General features: G+C 49.4%; 1 protein-coding gene and 1 long non-coding RNA gene across 2 annotated transcripts in view; one reads left to right on the top strand and one right to left on the bottom strand.

Moving 5' to 3' along the window:
* Positions 1-22,151, top strand: part of KCNB1 (potassium voltage-gated channel subfamily B member 1) — a 112,303-nt gene that overhangs the window by 44,089 nt on the left and 46,063 nt on the right. The window lies entirely within an intron of this gene.
* Positions 19,036-21,729, bottom strand: LOC122448448. Its single transcript, XR_006271617.1, has 3 exons — positions 20,903-21,729; positions 20,061-20,221; positions 19,036-19,193 (listed from the first exon to the last, which is right to left on the bottom strand). It is a non-coding gene; the product is annotated as an uncharacterized LOC122448448 (long non-coding RNA).

The following is a 22,151-nucleotide window of genomic DNA, read 5'->3' as shown; positions in this document are numbered from 1 at the left end:
CTCCCTGTAGTGGGAGAGGTACATAGTGCATGAGTAGACAAACATGTAAGGTGATTTCAGGAAGGGATAAGTGCAGTGAAGAAGAATAGAGAAAAGGGAAGTTGAGTGGCAAGTACAGAGGCTGCCAATTTAGATGATAATAATAGTACTAGATGTGGCTTCCCAGATGGGTCAGTGGTAAAGAATCTGCCAATGCAGGAGGTGTGGGTTTGATCCCTGAGTCGGGAAGATCCCCTGGAGAAGGAAATGGCAACCCACTCCAATATTCTTGCCTGGGAAATCCTATGGACAGAGGAGCCTGGTGGGCTACAGTCCATGGGGTCCAAAAGAGTTGGACAAGACTTCGCGACTAAATAACAATAGTACTAGACACTTCTGTGGTATTTACCAAGGGTCAGGTGCCATTCAAAGCAGTTTACATATATTTCCAAGTGAGGCAGTCAGAGAAGCCTCTCTGTCACGGAGAAAACAGATCCTGTTCCCCCCCTGCCACACAGACACACACAGTCACGTTTCATGGGCATTGACTTTAAACCAGAAAAATAAGGAGCCGTGTGAATTGCAGCATGAGGGTGCTCCAGAAGTGAAAGCAGCAAGTACAAATGTCATGGGGTGGAAATGCATTTGGTAGTTTCTAGGACTAGTAGGGAGGGAGTGTGTGCATGTGGAAGCGAAGGGAGGGAGCAGGAGGTGAGGTCAGCAGAGTTGAGGGGAGATGCAGATCAGGGTAAGTGACCTCACAGGGAGACCTGTAGGGAGAACCCAGATTCGAACCCGGCTCTCAGGACCTGTAGCCCAGGGCTCTCTCGGGGACCACACACTCCTCTTCTGTCAACCTTGCTCTCATCTCCACTCCCAGGAGAAGGCATCTCATGGAGGTCTGTAGCTCTCCTGCCTAGAGGCTGGGAGGACACAACGTGACCCTCTTTTCCCAGCCCTGTTGGGGCCCAGCATCAGCCTTCACTGGAGCCCAGGTCCACCCCTTCCTGACTGCGTGGCCTGGGCCAAGGGACCTGACCTCTCTGGGCCTCAGGTTCCTCCTCTGCCAAATGGGGATCTCACCTCAGAAGGTCTGTGTGAGAATTAACACAGGCTGAGACGGCAACTTCCCTGGCGGTCCAGCGGTTAGGCATCCATCTTGCAGCGCAGGGGACGCGGGTTCCATCCCTGGTCGGAGAGCTTCGATATCACAGGCCACGACGTAGCTACTGAGCCCTCGAGCTCTGGAGCCCAGGCACTGCAACTAGAGAGTCCATGCACTGCAACGAAACGACCCCAGAGGACGCGAGGAAGATTCCGAGTGCTGCAACTAAGACCCGATGCAGCCAAATACATGAATATATCTTTTTTTAAAAATACATTTGGATGAAGCTTTAAAAAAAATTGGGTGAGATATACCCAGTGCTTAGACTGACACCTTGTAAATGCTTAACAAATCTGGCTTTTATTATTTCAACTGCTATTTCATTTTATTTTTACTCCTGCCCTATACTGGGTGTGATGGGCAGGGGTGGGTGCTTCTGGTCGGCATAACCTGGGAGCCAGGGATGTGGGGGCAGAGGGAGGATGGAGAAGGTCCAGGGCGCAGACCCCCAGGAGGGGTCTCATCTAACATTGTAGGCCCAGTGCTAAGAGTATAAGTGAGTGAGCTGTGAGTCAGGAAGAACTTGCAAGGGCCCTTCCCTGGTGGTCCAGTGGTTAAGACATCCCATTCCAATTCGGGGGTTGTAGGTTTCATCCCTGGTCGGGGGAGCTAAAATTTTACTTGCCTCATGACCAAAAATAAAACAAAACAGAAACAATACTGTAAAAAAATTTTAATACAGATTTTTAAAAATGTGGTCCACATAAAATGATGTGCCATGCCTGTGGCTAGGCAAAAGTGGAGTGGGGATGGAGAACCAAACAGAGTTAGCATCACTGCAGACACCTCCCCCTCCCACTGCTACCCCCACCCTCAAGCCGGCAGCTCCAAACCGACGATAGGCACTGTCTCAAGCTCCCAACTCCTGCAGTAGCGCTGGGCTCCACGCTCGGAAGGGCCCCACACTTTGTTTATGCTCTGCTGTCACTGTCTGGAAAATCATAATAATTTCTGAACAAGGGGCCCTGCATTTTCACTTGGCACTGTGTTCTGTATATCAGGCATCCAGCCCTGGCTGACACGGAGCTGAGCTAGAAGGCTCCCCTTCCCTTGCCAGAACCAGCCAAATGGATGCTTGCTTTCTGTTGGGATTTGGAGACATTATTTGATCTCTCTCACCAAGCGCCTTGTGAGTTTTCTCGGAGGGTCAAGAGAAGTGTTTGTCTTTTAGAGGAACCGGAGGGCCCAGGAAACAGGGAGAGAGAGGGCCACACGATGCTTTAATAGGGAGGAGGTGGAGGCTACAAAGAGTTGGATATGACTTAGCTGCTAAGCAACAGCAACAAAAAAAGATGGGGGGCGGGTTACTGATTACCAGGGACTCTGTCCCCTGAAATTTTTCTATAAATCACAGCTCTGACTCCCAGGACCCCAAAACCTCCTGGAAGGGAAGGGAAACACCACTGGTCAGCACCACTTTGTGCCCAGAGCTTTCCCTAATGTCACCAAATCATTATCATCATTATTATTATCAGTCCGTTTTGCACAGGATGAAGCTGAGACTCCATAAGGCAATGCCAATTGGTTGAGATCCCCTGGCTCGTGGGAGCAGGGGATGGAGGTAGAGAAGCAGGGGTGGCAGAAAGCAGGACCACGCTACCCATTTCACAGGCCCTGAGAACTTTGGCCTCGCTCTCCGAAAACTACTAAATGTTACATTTGATGGCTGCATTGATACAAAGGTGAATAGATTAAGATTACATAAGAAAACATCTTCTGCAGTCTAAAAGTCCATTGTCTTTCCAGGATTTCCCTGGTGGATTAGCAGTTAGGACTCCTCGCTTTTCACTGCCAAGGGCCCAGGTCTGATCCCTGGTTGGTGACCTAAGATCCCTCAAGCCATGCAGCACAACCAAAAAATAAAAAATTCATGGTCTCCCTTCTAATTATAAAGAAGTGAGAACACTGGGGAGAGGTCCCTAGAAGCCACGTGAGCCCCACCCCTCCGGCATTTCATAGAGAAGTTGGCCCTGGCAGGTGTAGAGGCAGAGAAAAAAGAGAAGAGAGGCGTGGGGAGAAGGTAGGGCAAGAAGAAACATCAAGGCTGCAAGGAAACAGGACTGGTGGCAGCCAGAACTTCCGCCCTCTGCCCAAGCATTTGCACCCTGGGACTCACCTCCCCTGAGACCCCCCCTCTCCCTGACCACCTGGACTCACCTCCTCTGGAAGCTCTTCTTTTTTTTTAAATTAATTTATTTACTTTATTGCACTGCATTAGATGTGGGATCTTCATTCCCTGACTGGGGACCGAACCCACATTCCCTGCAGTGGAAGGGCAGGGTCTTAAACACTAGACCACCAGGGAAGTCCCATTTCTGGGAGCGTTCTCTTCCCAGCCTGCACCTGTCTGAAGCTACATCTAGATCAGCCCTGTCCCAGGACCCCCACCCCACCTGTTCTAGAAGCCACTACCCCTTCCCAGACTGGACCTGGGTCTTCTGATTTATGGCATCACCTTGGCGGCGGCATACCGGTCATGCAGCTAGCTGCACTGTTACCTTCTGCTGCCATCAACACGGCTCTTTACTCCCGGTAAAATGACCTTAATTTATCAGGCATTATGACTAATACCAGATGATTACGGCCATTAATATTTATGGTTTTCAGTCCCAGGAGGGGACTTGGGTGCTAATTGGCACTCTTCTCTTTGCTTCTTTTCTCAATACGGCTGCTGATTTCCGATGTTCTGGGTTTCGGCGTCTTAGTTTCAAAGGGAAATATCGCGTGAGGCATTTTCTTATTTCTGGATGATTCTCTCATTCCATTCCCTCATTTCCTTCTGATCCTGTAAGCAGTCTAGAAACACGCCGGATGCACTGGGGGCTCCAGGATACTGACGAAGGGCTGAGGTCACGGCTGAGCGGAAGACGACTGCGTTGAGCTGCCAGGAGAGGCAGCGCTTTGCCCAGAGGAAGGGGAGAGGAAGGGAGACAGCAGGGAATGTGTACATTTGCCCAGAAACAGAGCCCCGTCTCAGACACCCACGCCTTCCTCTATCTCTAATCAAACACTTTCTGGTCTTTTTATATAAGGTGGAATCTAAATCAACCCCTCCCAGCACCCCGTCTCTGGGTTGGCTGAACAAATGGGGTTGTTTGGGGGCTCAGATCGGAGAGGACAGATCACACTCCTCCTCCTTCTGGAGGTTTCTTAGGTTTTGGGGGCACTGGGAGCTGATGTTGCCTGCACTGAGAGAGATGTCCTTGTCGTCTTTCCGTTTCCAGTGGAAGATATGTTGCAAATAGCAGCCTGTTGCCATGGTCACTAAGGCGCTTCCTTCTGGGGGCGGGGGGCGGGGGGCGGGGGGCGGGGGGCGGCAGAGAATGGCCTCCCTGGGGGGTCCCTGGGCGGCCTTGCCCACTCCCGTTTGGGCCCCCTCTGTTGGGGCATTCATCTCAGAATGCCTTTCTGGAGCTGTAGGCGAGTGAGGTGCCAGAAGGCCCCTGGGCTGGGATGGAGCGCTGGTATCCTGACTGAGGCTACAGTCCAGCTCCGGGAAATGGCAGCCGTGCCAGAAAATGGGCATGAAGTACTGCCAAACCTTCCGATTATCTAAATGAGAACTTTGGTTTATACGGTCACTCTCCCAATTACTTTTATTGTTGGCAAAGACGGCACATCGTAAAATTTTTTAAGAACGCTGTGGGCCAAACAAAACACGTTCGTGGGCCAGCCATTTTGTCTGGCCGGCTCGGCAGTCGTTCCGCGACCAGAGCCGAGAAGCGTCACCCAAAATGGCAGCCTGCGCTCTTCTGGGGTCGCGAGGTCAGCGAATCCAGGCAAACCGCTTTGTGAGGAGACGCGAGGCACTGGCAGGCAGATTCTGAGCCACTGCTCCACCGGGCGAGTCCCGCCTAATGGTGTTGATCCTGGGCTCATCGAGGGGCGCGTGGCCTGCGTCTGCCCCCGGCTTGCTGAGTGAGTTTGAACTCTCCGCCCTCCCGTCTCCGCGTCTGTTTGTACCATGATGGGACTGGATCATTTCGGAGGGTCTGGCTCCTGCTCCTCCTATGATCATTTACTCTGTGTGACGCCCAGAAATTTCCAGAGATTTCAGTCAAGAGACTGCTGCCTCCGTCCATTCATGTCTTCATTACCAGTGACCTGTTGAACGGCCTCTGTGACGATGACTGAACTGGGAATGGGGATGAAGCCCTGAGGAGGACAGGCAAGATCCCCGGCCCACATGAGCTCACCTCCTGCTGGTAGAGGCAGGAAAAATGGAAGAATCATCTGCATTTCTGCTGAGACACTGGAGAGACGCTAAGCTTGACTCATTACCTGGATTGGTTTGGACAATGTCCAGTCTCTTCAGACTCAGCTGAGCTATTATAACCTCCAGGAAACCTTCCCTAACCAATTTCCCCACCCCTCTTCCACCTGCCGCCCCCACGAGTCAGGATTTGCCTCTGATTCTTCAACTTCGGCACTGTTGACATCTGGATAATTCTGTAGTGGAGGCTGTCCTATAAACTATAGTATGTTTAATAGTATCACATACCAATACCTGCTAGATGCCAGTAGCCAGATGCCCTGATATGCCCTCACACACACACAGGTATTGCATCAAAAATGTCCTGTGGAGGGGAAAAATCACCTTTGGGTAAAAACTGCTGGTTTGAGACCATCGTGGTGGCCCCATTCCTTTTGCCAATGATGGCTTAGATGTGGATATGTGATGCCACCCATCAAATCTGCTGGGACATTTCTGGAAAGGTTTTCATCTATTTCAGAAAATGATAGGAGGATGAGAAGGACTTTTTTCCTGTTCTTGGTTGTGGTCATGACTTCACATGATGGTCAAATGATGGCAGCCACTTTGGGTCCATGAGGTGAGTGAGCCTGGGAAAAGAGCCAATCCTCTGAGGTTGGTAGAACAGATGGTAGAGAACTTGGATCTCTGGTGGTGGTGTTGTGAACCTCAGAGATGGGATAAGTCTATCTCTGTACATTTTGTTATGTGAAGCTATAAATCTCCTGTTTGTTTGACCTTTTCTTAGTCAGAATTTTATACTTCATGAACCAAGAGCATTTCTCACAGATAAATCATGCTTTAGACCTTATCTCACATGTCAACTTCCTCACAGAGATCTCCTCTACTCCCTGGTAGAAATTAGGTTGCCCTTATTATTCTGAACTTTCCTCTGGTGGCATTCATCCCAGTTTGTGTTAATATTTTGTGCATCTGTTAAGACTCATCTTCCTCTACTAGTCTGTGAGCTCCATGAAGACAAAGAACCTGTTTTATCTTTTCTTTCCACTGTACCCAGTGACTAACACAGTGCCTGACACGTAGGAGACCCTCTATGTATTTTTGTTGAAATAATGAACGAATGGGGAAGTGGGTGGGTGTGTGGATGGAAATATGAAAAGGTGTGTGTTTGAAGCTGTGCTGTGCACTTTTGTGGGAAAGTCTTAGGTCTTCAAACCCCAAAGCTGAACCTAGAACTTCAAAAGTGAACAGAGGGCCCCTGAAACGCATCTCATTCAGCTCTGAAGAAAGCACGCCTGTGAAATCACATTACGCAAATGCTTCACAAGACAGCAACCTTGTCTTCCTTGAACCTAGACATCAGAGTTATTTGAGAAGCGGCTACAGAGGCTACAGTGCAGAGCGGCCTGCCAGGCAGTGGAAGGACAGAGTCGAGAAAGACAGCACAGATTTAGCCTGGAATCCCTGGGTGGGTGGAGGTCTGAGAAAAGCTGTTTGGCTTTGTTCAAGTGAAATCTGATGAAATGTGGAGAATCATTCTATCAGAGGCAGTGAGGAGTGTTCTGGCTGAATCACCCACCTGGACAGTGAAGGGGGCAGTGAGGTGGGGTTTTGTGGTTCAGATGGGGAAACCAAGGCCCACAGCAAGTGAAGAACTTGACTGGCGTTCCCCAGCAAGTGGCCTCAAGTCACTTGGCTAGTTGCTTGTATTGTGCTGTAGCTGAAAGCATCACACCCTGTGTGACCCTGGGTAAGTCACTTTCTTTCTCTGAGCCTCCATCTCTTTGCCGGGATAATTGGGGTGGCGAGGTTCTCTCAAACTAAGCAAGGCTGTTGGGTAGCTTCAGCAAGACATCAGGGAACAAGCCCACAGGTGAATCGTTGGGGCTTGGGGTTGGAATTCTGTCTTGAAAGCCTTCTTAAAACATCCAGGAAGACAGCATGGGGCTGCCTGAACTGGGGATATTTTCTTATTTGTGTGTTTCCCCTTCTCACTAAAACTCTGTTGTCATGGAAATGCTTCTCTTGGTATTTTTTTTTAAAAATGGTTTGGTTGGGATGTAATTCATGGCATAAAATTCACCCATTTAAAAGTTGTAACTCAGGGGTTTCCCTGGCAGTCCAGTGGGTAAAATGTGAGCTTCCACTGCAAGGGGCATTGGTTCAATCCCTGGTCAGGGAACTAAGATCCCACATGCCCCAAAATGCGGCCAAAAAATACATAAATAAAACCCTGTGAACCTATATATTTTTTAAAAGGTATGACTCAGTAGTTTTTAGTGTATTTGCAGAGTTTGTGCAGCCATCACTACAGTCTAATTCTAGAACATTTACATCATCCCCCAAAGAAACCCCATACCCACTAGCAGTCACGCTCCATTCCTGGGTTCCCTCGGCCCCTGACAACCAGTAATCTGCTTTCTGTCCATTTAGATTCGCCTCTTCTGGACACTTCCTATAAATGGATCATACACCAGGTGGCCTTTTGCGTCTGGCTTCTTTCACTTAGCATAGTATGTTCAAGGTTCATCCATGTTGTAGCAGGTATCAGCACTTCCTTCCTTTTTATGGATAAATAATATCCCATTTTATGGATATGCCACATTTGGTGCATCCTGCATCAGTTTGTAGGCATTTGGGTTTTTTCTGCTTCCTGGCTTTTATGACTAAGGCTGCTATGAACATTCATGTACATGTTTTCTTATGGAGAAAGGATTTCGGGTCTCTTGGATCTATACCCAGGAGTGGAATTGCTGGCTCGTATGGCAACTGTTTAACAGTTTAAGGAACTGCTTTTTGGGTCTCTCTTCCCCCCAGACTGTGGAGCAGAATTCAGGTCAGAGCTGCTCTTTTGGGTCAAGGCTTTTACCTCGTAGTTGGATGTTGCCAAGGTCTCTTTGTCTACTTGAATATTCTAAAGGGATCCCACAGGAAGACAGTTTGGATTCAGGTCTGCTCCTTCAAGGTTGTGTGATCTTGGGTAGGTGACCAAACCTCTCTAACCTCCATTTCCTTCCCTGCAAAATAAGGAAAGATGCCATTCCTGGCTTGAAAGATAATTATGACAGTCAAAATGAGGACATGTGTGCAAGAAGTATTTGTAAAAGCTAAAAACAGCTGTGTGTTACGGTGCAGCTACTATGCCGTGTCCAACGCTTTGCAACCCCATGGACTGCAACACACCAGTAGAGATGTTATTTATTCATTCAACAGATATTTGTCAAGAGCCTGTTATTTGCCAGATATTATGTTATGTGATGGAGATGGACCTGTGATCAAGGCAAATAAAATGCATGCCCTCTGAAATTTTACATTCTGGTCCTTTCAGATTGTGGCCAGCCACTCTATAATCTTAAGCAAACCATGCTTCCTTTTCAGGCCTCAGTTTTACCACCTGTTATCCCCTGGAGAAGGAAATGGCAGCCCACCCCAGTATTCTTGCCTGGAAAATTCCATGGATGGAGGGTCCATGGGATCACAAAGAGTCGGACATGACTGAGCGACTTCACTTTCAAATGGGTGTGCTGGATATGTCCAGGTGCAGTCCATCAGTAAATGAACCATACTGGGCACAAATGAACCATACTTCAGGGACACAAACTCCCAAACTGCAGGAATCATCTTCAGGATACAAGGAGAGTGGGCTCTTCCTAGACATTCAGAAGAGTTAAAGACGGCCCATCCAGGAGAGGCATGTGGACCAGAACAAGCTTCCTTCCTCCCCTTCCACATCTCTGGGGCTCAGTGACACCACCATCCGCAGGCAGCTCGCAGCCTCACAGGCACGATTCTGTTACATCCGCTGGCTCCTTCCTGTAGTGGAACCCAGCCTGGTGGTCCAGACCTGACTGCGGGCCACAACTGAGAAAGGGGCCCTCTGGGAGTGTGTGTTCCTCACGAAGAACAAAGATGTAGGCAGCAGTCTAAAATAGATGCGGAAAAACACTGCTTTTTGTTTTCTCTCTGGAAGGGTGGCTGAGTGAGCCACGGCAGGGGACCCAGAACGTCTGTACTGAAAATGCTGTTATTATAAGGCAGCCAGAGGAAGGAGCCAGGAGGGGCTGATGGAAGACACCACCCTTATCACCCCTGTATGCTCTCCAGACTGGGGTTTGGCCCCAAGAGAACCCTGAGCCAGACTTGATACCAAGGGTGATTCTCACTCCTGCTTCCCCGCACCCCTACTGGCTCTGACCGTGTCCCCTGCCTTGCTCCACAATCTTCTGTGGCTCCCCGCTACCCTCGGGAGAAGCGGAAGGACTTCACAAGGCATTCAAGGCTCTCTGGGTTCTGGTCCCAAGTGACTTTGCTGCCCTCTCTCCACTCCAGGCTACTTATTGGCAGTCCTAGAACTTGCCCTACACTTTCATGCCTTTGCTGACCCAGTCCCTTCACCTAGAACCCCTAGATTAGTCCATCAACTCAATTCTATCTAATCAAAGCGAAAAAATTTCTATGCCCCACTCCCTCCCTCCCAAACCAAGCTTAGTGACCTCAGCCTAGAGACCTGGCTTGAGAGTATAAAATTCCCCAGAGACTGCGTGTGGTCAAGTAAATGAATGGAGGTGACCAAGTGGGGTGCCCAGCAGACAGAAATTCTCAAGCTCTGTCTAACAGAGTGGATGCTTCTCAGCCCTCCCCAATTGCTGGGATGCAGGAACATGTAGCTTGATCCTCCAGTTTTGCAAGAAAAGTTGAAAATTGGGATTATAGAATGAAATCTCCCCAGTTTTATGAATGTTAGCAACTAATTCAATGTTTTGGAAACACTGTTTAGACCAAACAAAATGTATCTATGGGCTAGATTCAATTTACAGTCCACGAATTTCCAATTTCCCTTTCCTTGTTACAAACAGAAGAAGCTAAGTCAGTGTGTTATACGTCAGCAGTCTCCAACCTTTTAGGCACCAGGGGCCAGTTTCGTGGAAGACAATTTTTCCATGGACCAGAGGATGGGGAGATGGTTTGGGGATGATTCAAGGGCATTACATTTATTATGCACTTTATTTCTGTTATTATTACATCAGCTCCACCTCGATCATCAGGCATTCAATTGTAGAGGTTGGGGACCCCTGTTATACAATATATAGATTCATTTGGCCTTATCCTTGAGGCTGGGTTGGGTGCCCTCTCCTAGGGTGGTCTTGACAGTATCTCTCTAAGGAGATGAGATTTGTGCAAAGACCTAAAGGGAATGAGGGAGTCAGGTTGTGGTTATTCTGGAGGAAGAACTTTCCAGGAAGTCAGAACTGCAAACGCAAAGGCCCTGAGACAGGAAAGAGCCTGGTATGTCTGAGGCATAGCAGCAAGGCTGTGGCTGGAGTGGAGAAAGACAGGAGGAGAGAGGGGAAGGGGAAGAGGAGTGATAACCAGGTCCGCATCTCTACAGGGCCCGTAGGAGCCTGAATTTAATTCAGAATGAACAATGAAGACAACGAATTGATGAATGAATGAATGGATGAATGAATGAATGGGTTCCAAACTGCTCACCAGAATATTCATATTTGCTGTGGGAGGGTGGGTGTGGCTGCTTTGTCTTAGGGTCTGAAGTCCTCAGAATTATGCTGGAAGACGTTGGTCTGTGGTTAACATCGCCAGGTTGCCATCAGTCTGGAGCTGTTTTAACAGTGCTTGATTAGAAGCCTCAGATGGAGAGGGGTCTTCATGAGGGTGGGTATGTATGAGAAAGACAGACAAATGGAGAGGAACCAGGCAGAAGGAGATGGGGCTCACCAGAGTGTCCGTCTAGTACCCTCATCCCAGCAGGCCAGGGACACCAGGCCTCCACGGGGGCACTCTGAGCTCCCCAGCGTGCCCATGAGACTTCTGATCACCAGGTCCTCAGGACTCCTGCAGCCACCCCTGGTGAACCCACCGGTGATAGCATGTGGCAGACCCGCTCCTGTCCTTGGCCGCACTCGGCCTATGAGACTATTTTCTGCCTTGACTCAGGCACTGGCATCCCAGCTGCTGGCAAGCGAGTCTGGTGGGGTTGCCATGGCGACCCTCGGGCATGGATTCCCAGAGATGCTCCCTGCATCCTCCCCGAGCCTGCCACTGCTGATTGCTGGGGGAGAGCGTGACTCACCGTTAAATATATCACGGCCGTCCCAAATTGGCGGCTCAGCCCCGGCAGCCGGATGTGGGGACAGGCAGCATCTGGGGGCGTGTGGGGTTGGGAGGCTGAGAGGCACGACCTCCTGTGCATCTTCAGAGCCTTCGGCTCCTGTCGCTCCCAGGCAGTACCTTCACCAGTCCCCTGCCCAGATCTCCTGCCTTTCCCAGTCTGTCTGGGTTTCAGACCCAACTCCGTTCACTTGCTAGCCGGGTGACCTCGGACAAGAAGCTTTCCTCCTCTCGGTCTCAAAAGTCCTCATCTGTAAAATGGGGGTGATGTGAACGCCGATGGTCAAGAACTGTGGAGGGTCTGAGCTTTCACTTGGCTTGCAAGCTAACAAGTGAGCCTGCCACAGCTGAGTGGATGCTGGCAGGAGACGTGAGCTCACTGTGTCAGAGACAGAGGACTATTACAGCCCAGCAGGCAGCATGAACTTCACGTTCCCATCAGCCCTCTTTGCCCCCAGGTTCCGTGGGAGCCCCGCAAGGTGGCCCAGGTGGCTGCTGCCCCACCTGGACTTGTCACAGCTGAGGATCCCCGGGCTTAGGAAACCCCCAGTTTTATAAGAAAGCTGCTGGCAAACCGGCTCAGCCTTTGCCCTGGTAGGAGACCTCATTTTTCTTATACTGATGGGGAAATAACTCTCGCTGTACTAGTTCTATCTTCCAAGGCTGCTGGCTAGACATCCTTGAGAGGAGAGTCCAGAACAAGGCTCTCATTGTCTCTTGCTCAGAAGACAGGCAGACATGGAGTGACCCGTGGAGAATCGTCTCCTGCATCAGTCTGTAGGGCTGTTGGGAGAGCAGAGAAGTTTGTACATGTTAACTGCTTCACACGGCCACCTGGTGAAGAATAAGCACTTAATAATGTCAGCAGTTATCATACGATTATCAGCTTTTGTTGTTGTTTAGTCACAAAGTCATGTCTGACTCTTCTGTGACCCCATGGACTGTAGCCCCGCAGGCTCCTCTGTCCATGAGATTTTCCAGGCAAGAATACTTGCCTGGACTGCAAGGAGTTGCCATTTCCTTCTCCAGTGGATCTTCCTAACCCAAGGATCAAACCTGCATCTCCTGAACTGGCAGACGGATTCTTTACCCCTCAACCACCAGGGAACTCCCTTCATGATATAATATCTTTTTAACTAGTAGGAAGTCAGAGGCCTTCTCCTCGGTGGTTTCGCCAGTTAGGTGACTAAGAAAATCCCAGCTTCTATCCTTTCTCACCAGGACATACCCACTTATCTCCTGGGCTCCTCAAAGCTTTAACAACCCCTAGTCCACACCCCCGGCTCCTCCTCTGACTTCTCTGGGTTCTTTTTTTAATGGCTTTATTGGGGAAATAATGTATATACCATAACATTGCTTCATTTTAAAATGTATAATGCAATAGTTTTTAGTAAATTTGTGGAACTGTACTATGATCTGATTTCAGAACATTTCCCCAAGAAAAAACTTTCCACCTACTTGTATTCACTCCTTATTCCCACCCACAGGCCCAGGAAACCACACATCTGCTTTCTGTCTCTGTGGACCTGCCTCTTTTGGACATTTCATAGAAACAGACCCACACAACATGTGGCCCGTTGTGTCTGGCTTCTTCTGTTGAGCATAGTGTTTTAGAGGTTTGTCCATGGCATCACATGCATCAGTGCCTCATTCCTTTTTTACAGCTAAGTAGTATTTCATTCTTTGTCTAGCCCACACTTTGTATCCAATAACCTTCCCTAGGTTCCTGATGAGCGCTTTTGGGACGCTGTCATTTTCGGCATGGGCATTGACTGTCACAGCTGGAATCCTGCTATTGGCACTCCTTAGGCCTTATCCTGTCATCTTGGCCCTTTGGGGAGTCCTGGCGAGCTGAAAATAAGAGAGGAGCAGTTTGGCAGATGGAGTTTTAGAGACTTTTAAAACCACATGGCACATATACTTCCATGAAAAGCAAGCAAACCCACTTCCATGGAGCCAGTCCAAGCCCTCGAGAAAGAGGCATTCATGAAGATTTTACAGGCCAAATTCCCCTACCTCTTCCCAGCTCCATCTCCACGGCAGCCCCACACGATCGTCCAAAGAACAGAAGGAGCGGTTTCTGGTGCTTTCCCATACAAAGGCCTTATCTCCTTAGACATTCCAAATAGGACAAGAGCTCCCAGATAATTCCATGTTCCATGAAAAATATGCAATACTGAATTAAAGGAAAACATCTATTCTCCACCTCTGCAACCTTCACCCCTGACTATGGAGGCTCTGGGGGTGTGTTTGGTTAATAAAGAATTCTGTCTCAAAAAAGTAAGAGTCCACGACTATTCTTAGCTATTTTAGTTGATGAACTGGGGAGAGATTGGGGGAAAGTCAGCAGGTGAAGTTTTCTGGCCTGATTTATTGACCTTCCTTCAAATAACCAGGAATCAGGATTCCGCAGTGGCTCAGACAGTAAAGAGTCTGCCTGCAATGTGGGAGACGCAGTTCGATCCCTGGGTCAGGAAGATCCCCTGGAGAAGGAAATGGCAACGCACTCCAGTATTCTTGTCTGGAAAATCCCATGGACGGAGGAGCCTGGCGGGCTACAGTCCTTGGGGTAGCAAAGAGTCAGACACAACTGAGCAACTTCACTTCCTCCTTTCCCCAAATAACCAGGCTTCTCTGTTGTTATTCACATCCTACATCTGGATTTAGGCTTCCTGCAAGATGTAGGAAATGCCTTTCAAGTTGGAGAGTGTGTTGGGGAGGTGTTCTGGTCATCTGTTGTTGCATGACAAGCCGCCCCCAAGACTTAGTGGCTTGAAACAGAATCATTGATTTATTCATGAGTCTGCAACGGCTACGGGGATGGGTGGGGCTAGTTCATTTCTACGGGGCACGTGGGGCCCACTGGGACACCTCAGCTGGGGCCCCCTCGCCCAGCCCAGCCTCGGAGTCGCTCCTGGCTGTCAGTGCCTCTCCATGGAGTAGCCTGCATCTCCTCAGAGCATGGTAACCGGGCTCCACGCGTGACCATATCAAGAAACAGGAAGTGATAGATGCCCGTTTCTCAAGGCTCGGGTCCTGAAACTGGCAGCACATCATTTTGGCTATACTCTATTGAACAAGCGATTGCATAGCCCAAATTCAGGAGAAAGGAACATCAACCTCACCTCGTGACAAATAAGAGGCAAAGATCGTGATGGCAGTGTTTTCTCTTGGCCGTGCTGTGCAGTGTGTGGGATCTTAGTTCCCAGACCAGGAATTAAATCCGCGCCCCCTGCTAAAAGTCCCTGAAAGTGAAGTTTTTAGACTCACATGGCCTTCAAGTTCATGGCACGTCAGGAAATCAGGAGGTTTTGGAGGAGGTGTGATGGGACTATCAAGCCAAAAGGGTCTGCCCTAGAACAGGACCCCCCAAGTGCCTTGTGTTGGCCAAAGTGTCATACATGCTCAGTCACTCAGCTGTGTCTGGCTCTTTGCAACCCCTTGGACTGTAGCTCCCCAGACTCTGCAGTCCATGGGATTTTCCAGGCAAGAATACTGGAGTGGGTTGCCATTTCCTTCTCCAGGGGATCTTCCCGACCCAGGAATTGAACCTGCTTCTCCTGCATTAGCAGGTGAATTATTTACCACTGAGCCACCTGGAAATCCCCTGGCCAAAGTTGGTTTCAGCCAAATTTCATTTTGCCTCATGGGCCAAATGCGAAGCAGGACTGCACCCTACCTGTTCTACGCCCCCAGGTCAGTGTCCTGCGTTTGGAAATCCGGGCCTTCTTGCTCAGTCTTGGCCCGCAACATCCTCTCACCAGTGGGGAAAACCAGGGACTTTCCTGGCGGTCCAGCAGTTAAGCCTTCCAACGCAGAGGATGTGGGTCCCACCCCTGGTCAGGGAGCCAAGATCCCACATGCTTCCTGGCCAAAAACCCAAAACATAAAACAGAAACGATATTGTTACAACTTCAATAAGGACTTTAAAAATGGTCCATAGCAAAAAAAAAAATCTTTAAAAAGAAAAAAGAATGGGGAGACCCACTAATGTGTTGGCCTGGCAACACAGAGGTGCCTGCGCCAGGCCCCTAAGCCCCTGCTTTGATGGAATCCTGAGAAAGCTCTCCAGACACACCTTTCACCAGAGCTTTTAGGGAAAATACCTAGAGCTCTCCGGCTTCTTCCGGGAACACACCAGCAGTGAAGCGTAACCCCCCCCCGAAACTCAGGGTACCACGTGACTGGACACCCTGTTGTCTGGATTATCTAGGATCCTCTTTCTTTAGACCCTGGCCGGCAGACCTGTCCTTACCTGCATGGCTCTCTTAGCAGCAAATTGCTAATGCCAGTGCGCTTAGAGGACCTCTTCTTGGATAGGAGGAGACAAGACCGGGTTTTGGGTGCCGTCTTCTGCTCTTAGTGGCTGTGGGTCATCAGGCAAGTGACTTCACTTCTCTGAGTCTCTGTTCCCTTTCTGGCAGGCAGGAATACTGTTCCCAGGTATCACGAGAATGAAGTTGACAGTGTACCTGTTACACTCCATTCGGTGCTTCACCCCATAATAGCTGCTCAGTTCATGGTAACTGTAGTGATTATGAATGATCATTTTCTGCCTAATAATGGTCTTTTGGAAAGGGGAGCCAATTCCAAGGAAAGCCGATTTTCTGTAAGATCTCATTTGCTGGGACTTCCCTGGTGGTCCAGTGGTTAAACCTCCACCTTCCAAAGCAGGGGGACCCAGGTTCAATCCCTGGTTGGGGAACTAGAGTCCACATGCCGCAATGAAGATCAAAGATCCCGAGCGTCACAACTAAGACCCGGCACAGCCAACTAAATAAATAAATAATATTTTATTTAAAAAAAAGATTTCATTCGCTGTTTACAAAGGAATATTTCCCAGTTCCTTGGTAGCCATGCATTTGGAGCAGTATGTCACGATACAAATTCTACCTTGAGCCCCAAAAAGTTCTCATTGTGTTCCTTGATGACCTTGGCTGAACAGAGCATGCTTTGCCTCCAGTCAAACGCACAAAACAGGTATTGTCACAGCAGTGAGTGACGTGGGCGGGTGGCCAGCAGAAAAACTGCCCAACCCCAGCGGGAAGTCAGATCTGCATTTCTTGGAAGGAAAAATCCACGGGGCATTTCAGAGCTCCTTAACCCGGTTGGAGTACTAAGGAGTCTGGATTCACTTGTTTGTTCTCCAACAAATCTTTCTGTAGTGTCTACTGTACACCAGCCCCTTGCTAGGCTCCGAGCAAACAGTGATGAAGGAAAAGAGCCAAGGCCCCAGAGCTCATGAAACTTACTGTCTAGAAAGGAGAGAGGAACAAAAAACAACAGGACACCATGAAATATATAATATCTGTCCACAGATGTACTTCCCTGGTGGCTTGATGGTAAAGAATCCACCTGCCAACGCAGGAGACACAGGTTCGATCCCTGGGTCAGGAAGATTCTCTGGAGGAGGAAATGGCAACCCACTCCAGTGTTCTTGCCTGGAAAATCCCATGGACAGAGGAACCCGGTGGGCTACAGTCCACAGGGGCACAAAAGAGTTGGCCATGACTTAGCAACTAAACAACAATAAATCCACAGATGTAATAAGGAAGGGCACAGATTTTGATGGAAAGTTGGTGGTATTTGAAGGAGGTCAGGGTAAGCCATTCTGGGGATGTGACATTTAAGCAGAGATGTGAAATAAGTGAAAAAAAGAGATGCGTGTTGTGTGGGGGGTGGAGTGTTCTTGGCAGAGGGAATGAATAGTGCAAAGGCCCTGAGGCTGGAAGTGACTGGTGTGTTCCAGAAGCAGCAAGAAGGCCAGTGTGGCTGCAGCAGAGTGAGCAAGGGGAGGGGCAGAGAGAGGCAGGCCAGAGAGCGAAGAAGGGCCCGCCATGCAGGGTCTCGCGGGCCTCGTCAGGACGTCAGCCTGTGTTTTGAGCGCATTAGGAGACAGCCAAGGAGAGAGAAATGACCCAGCTTAGGTTCCAGGACCCTTCAGATGAATGTGGAAAATGAATCAGTTTATCATAAGCACAAGGACAGAAGCAGGAAGATAGTGAGGAGGTGACTGCAACCGTCCAAGCAGAAGAGGATGGTGGCCTGGCCCAGGGGCATCTGTTAGGGAAGGGGGAGAAGTGGGTACATTCCAGATACCTCTTTTTCTTTTTTTTGGTCCACACTGTGAGACACGGGATCTTAGTTTCCCGACCAGGGATCGAACCCATGCCCCCTTCTGTGGAAGCCCGGAATCTTAACCACTAGATCGCCAGGGAAATTCTCCCAAAATCCCTTAAAGGTAGATGTGACAGGTCTTGCTGATGCCTTAGCTTTTCTGAGATTCCCTGTCACTGGTGCCTCTACTTGCTCCCCCAGCAGCAGGCTCAGAAGCATAGTCTAGACCAGGTCAGCTGGGCTCTGCCCACTTGGGGAGACGGCGGCCTGGTCCACCCATGCCCTGGGGACCCAAGCCCTGGCAAGGGCCACCCTGGCTTCTCCTAGGTGGTGTCTCAGAAAGAATCCTGGACTGAAGAGCCTTACCATGGGTGACATCCCCCACTGTGTGACCTTAGACAAGTCCCCTTCCCCGTGCTGAATCTCAGCTTGCCTATCTGTGAAATGGGAATTTTGAAACCAACCCTACTTCCTCCTGGGGTGGCTGTGAGAAGTCAGATGCAGGCTGGGTATGAGTTCCGAGGACAGTAAAGGGCCACATTCACAAAAGGGTTAAACTCAAGTATGTTATCAGTAGTGATATTTGGTCATTTCTGCTGTCCTGCGGGCTGCTGGGGAACTTTGGCCTTGGTTCAGGTCAGGTCACCGCTATGCTAAATCAACGTATCTCACTTTTCTTATTGAAGTATAGTTTATTTGCAATATTAGTTTCAGGTGTACAACCTAGTGGTTCTATATTCTCACAGATGATACTCCGTTTAAAGTTATTAGAAAAGATTGTCTAAATTCCCTGTGCTGTATATTACATCTTTGTATCTTATTTATTTTATACCTAGTAATTTCTCTCTCTTAATCCGCTACTCTATCTTGTCTCTCTCCCCACTGGCTAGCCACTAGTCCATTCTCTGTATCTGTGAATCTGTTTCTATTTTATTATATTGATTCATTTATTTCACTTTCTTAGATTTATAAGTAAAAACATACAACATCTCTTACTTTGATGTTTTGGCTAAACAGCCTGGGCTGCGTGTGGGGTTGGACAGAACTGGGTGGAGCTTCTAGCTCAGTTTCCAGAAAGTCAGCTAAAAAAACCCGACGATCCCCCCAGTTCACAGCCAGACCAGCCTTCCAGTCTGGTATTCCCTCCTGCCCCCTCTCACCCAAGGTTCCCAGGGGGGAGCCAGGCCCTGCCGCTGCATCCCAGTGAATTTGTCGCTGTCCCCCGGGAGTGGCTAAATGTAGATCGTGGGCTTACTGTTCCTCTTCTCTGAGCTTCCCTGGTCCCTCCCTGAGAACTGGGTCCTTCAGGCCAAGAGAAACCCCAGTTCAGTTCAGTCGCTCAGTCGTGTCCAACTCTTTGCGACCCCACGGACTGCAGCACACCAGGCCTCCCTGTCCATCACCAACTCCCAGAGTCCACCCAAACCCATGTCCATTGAGTTAGTGATGCCATCCAACCATCTCATCCTCTGCCATCCCCTTCTCCTCCTGCCTTCAGTCTTTTCCAGCATCAGGGTCTTTTCCAGTGAGTCAGTTCTTCACCCCAGGTAGCCAAAGTATCGAAGACTAGAAGACTTCTGTTTTTTCAGATTCCTGGAATATAAATTTATTTTCTTAAACCTCCAAAATGAAGACCTCCCAAAATATACAGAACATTTAAAATATTAAATTGAATAAATTCATGCTTTTGACCTACCTGCACAAAATTACAACACAGTGTATGTGTGAGTTTCACAAAACAACCACAGGATTTGTTTTATGTGCTTATATATTTGCATTTTAAATTCATGCTGTTCTCGTGGCCTGAGCCAGTAATGGGATGCGAGAGTGGCGAGTTCTGACGAAAGCGGTCTTCTCTCATCATCATCACTTGTGTCCCTGTTTGTGTATGTAACCCATTTAGACTTAAGGTCAAAATTCTAAAAATATTGGGATGTCAGTATTTTAAATAGGTGATATATTTTCTTGATGTGAAAGTTAAGTGTTAAAAAAGGCACACAGTGAAAAGTCATTCTCCCACCCCTGTCCCCAGCCCTTCTCCCCCGAGGCAGCCACAATTACTTATTTCTCCTGATTCCTTCCAGAAACAATTTAACCACATACAAGTTCATCTTAATTCATGTATGCATAGATCCTTTTTCTTTGCTTTATTGAAATGGGGGCTGGCTACACACATTGTTCTCATCTTGCTCTGTTTGCTAACATTATTCCTCAGGGATTTTTCTCTATTTATGCATCGTGAGCCATCCTGCCCCTTCTTTACAACTGCATAGTATTCCATTGTGTGGCTGACTCGCTGTTGATTTAACTTGCATTGTTGATGGACACTGAGGTTGCTTCAAAACTTTCTAATCTAATAAACAACAATGCAGTGAGTAACTTTATGCTTACATCACAAAAACTTGTTGAAGACCCTTAGGGATTATGAGGTCTAGGAGGAATGGCCCCTTTTTTACATACCTCCAACCCCTTCCTGGAAGCTGAGGCTTGATTAAGGACAGCACCACAAAATGGACAAAGAACATTCCAGGCAGAGGGGACTGCAATGCAAAGCCCCTAGGGCAGAAATGAGCTCAATATATTCGGAAATGGCAAGAAGGCCACTGTGGGTGGAGTGGAACCTGTGACGGGGAGAGGTTAGAGAGGACTTCAGCAGGTAATCAAGCCATGGTGAGGTGAGGCAGGAGGGAGCTAATGAATGAATGAAGCCATGACAACTGAAGGCATCATAAACCCAGAGACAGGCCTGGCCCTCCCCTGACCTCTAGGAAGATTGGTGGCTGCCCCCTTGGGTCCCCTAGAGCTTTCCCCCAAGGTCACCCACAGAGAGAAAGAGCCCAGTGACCTGCCACAGGGCTGGAACCCACCAGGTCTTCAATCAGCTGGGCTCTGGCCTCTCCCAGTGCCCACACTGGCATGGGGCAAGCACTTTTTTTTCATTATTTTTATCGTTATTTATTTTTATTTTTTAGCTGTGTTGCGTCGCATGTGGGATCTTAGTTTTGCACCAGGAATCAAATCCGTGCCCCTTGCATTGGAAGCACAGAGTCTTAACCTCCGGACCACCAGGGAGGTCTCACAGATTTTTTAAATGATGGGAGCTCTTGAGTGCTGAAGTGGGCAGAGCTCAGAATATCCCACTGCTTCACCGCTGCCCCCCCCTCCCCCCCAAAACACTCTCCTCCATCTTTGCATGGCCAGCCCATCTCTCTCTGAGCAGCTCACTTTCCCGGGCCACCAATGATCCACTACCTCCCTCTCCGGGTCCCCACCCACCTGCCCAGCCTGCCCCATCACCTCACCGATTGGAGCCACCGTGAAGCCTGGTGGTTTCACAGCCCAGCTCTGCCCCGACAAGCTGTGAGCAGCCTGGTTTCACTGCTCTTGGGGTGAAGGCAGTACTGGCCCCCACCTTTCAGGCTGGAGAGAGATGCAATAAATGCACATAAAGTATTCTGAGCAGGGTCTGGCATGGAGAATGCTCAGAAGGTCAGGCGTTGCTTTTCCACCCAGGGCCTTAAATCTCATCTCCTTTCATTCATTGCTTGTGTATCATCGGGCTCCTGTTCTGAACCTTGAGCTCAGGAAGGGAGTGTTGCCCGTCGGGTTCAGCCCTGTGCCCCCAAGTGATATTTAAAGAGACCTTGGAGGAGAAGTCCAGAGTTATCTGGGGCAGGAGGGATGGGGAGAGAGCAGAGCCCATGTGTGGACCCTGGGGGCAGCCCAGTGGGGAAAGGAGAGGGGGGCCACGGGCTGTGGAGCAATGAGGAGGGGCATGCGGATCAGGGGGGGATCAGAGGGGGAGGGCAGCAGGAGCCAGACCCTGCAGGGCCTCGAGAGCCACAGCCCGGGGGTCTGGGTTCATTCCGGAGGTACCGGGGAGCCATAGAAAGCTCGAAAGCAGAGGGGTGATGCATTCAGATCCCGCAGATGATTCTGATCTTGGGGTTCTCCAGGAGGAAGGGTTAGAGGAGGCAAGAGAGTGGGCAGCTCCGACTCAAACCATGACTGCCCTCTCGGGTCTGTCCCGCTCCCCCACCTTTTTATTCTCTGTCTCTCTCCCGCTCTTCGCTTCCCTGCTTCCTCCTTGTCTTTTCTCTCTGACCGTCCTGTCTCTCTCGTACTCACTCACCTTCCCCTCTCTCCATCTCTCCCTCCCTCCCTCCGCTTCCCTGAACAGAACTCCAATTCATCTTCCCCACGCTGGCTGGCCCTGGCGCCCTTCCTTTGGCAGAGCTCATTATTTTAATTAAACTCTGGGATCTGTTTTACTGGCCTGACATCTTGCTTAGGGAAACCAAAAGGGGTGCAGCCTGGGGCCAGGACGGGCAGCCGCCGGGCATTGTGGGAAGGTTTCCATCGCCCCTCCCGGGAAGGGGCCCAGCTCTTAAAGGGGCAGCTGGGCGGGGCAGCTAGGGATTGAGGTCTGGCTTGGCCTCAAAGCCCCATCACTTCCAGCTCCTTCTTGGGCTACAAAATGAGGTTTTAATAATTCTTCTCTCATAGGGTTTTGAGAGGTTTAAGTTAACACAGGGCTTTTCAACCTGAGGG

This window comes from Cervus canadensis, chromosome 10 (assembly GCF_019320065.1).
Source record: "Cervus canadensis isolate Bull #8, Minnesota chromosome 10, ASM1932006v1, whole genome shotgun sequence".
In the NCBI taxonomy this organism is placed as follows: Eukaryota; Metazoa; Chordata; class Mammalia; order Artiodactyla; family Cervidae; genus Cervus; species Cervus canadensis.
This window is presented reverse-complemented; position numbering and strand designations above follow the sequence as displayed.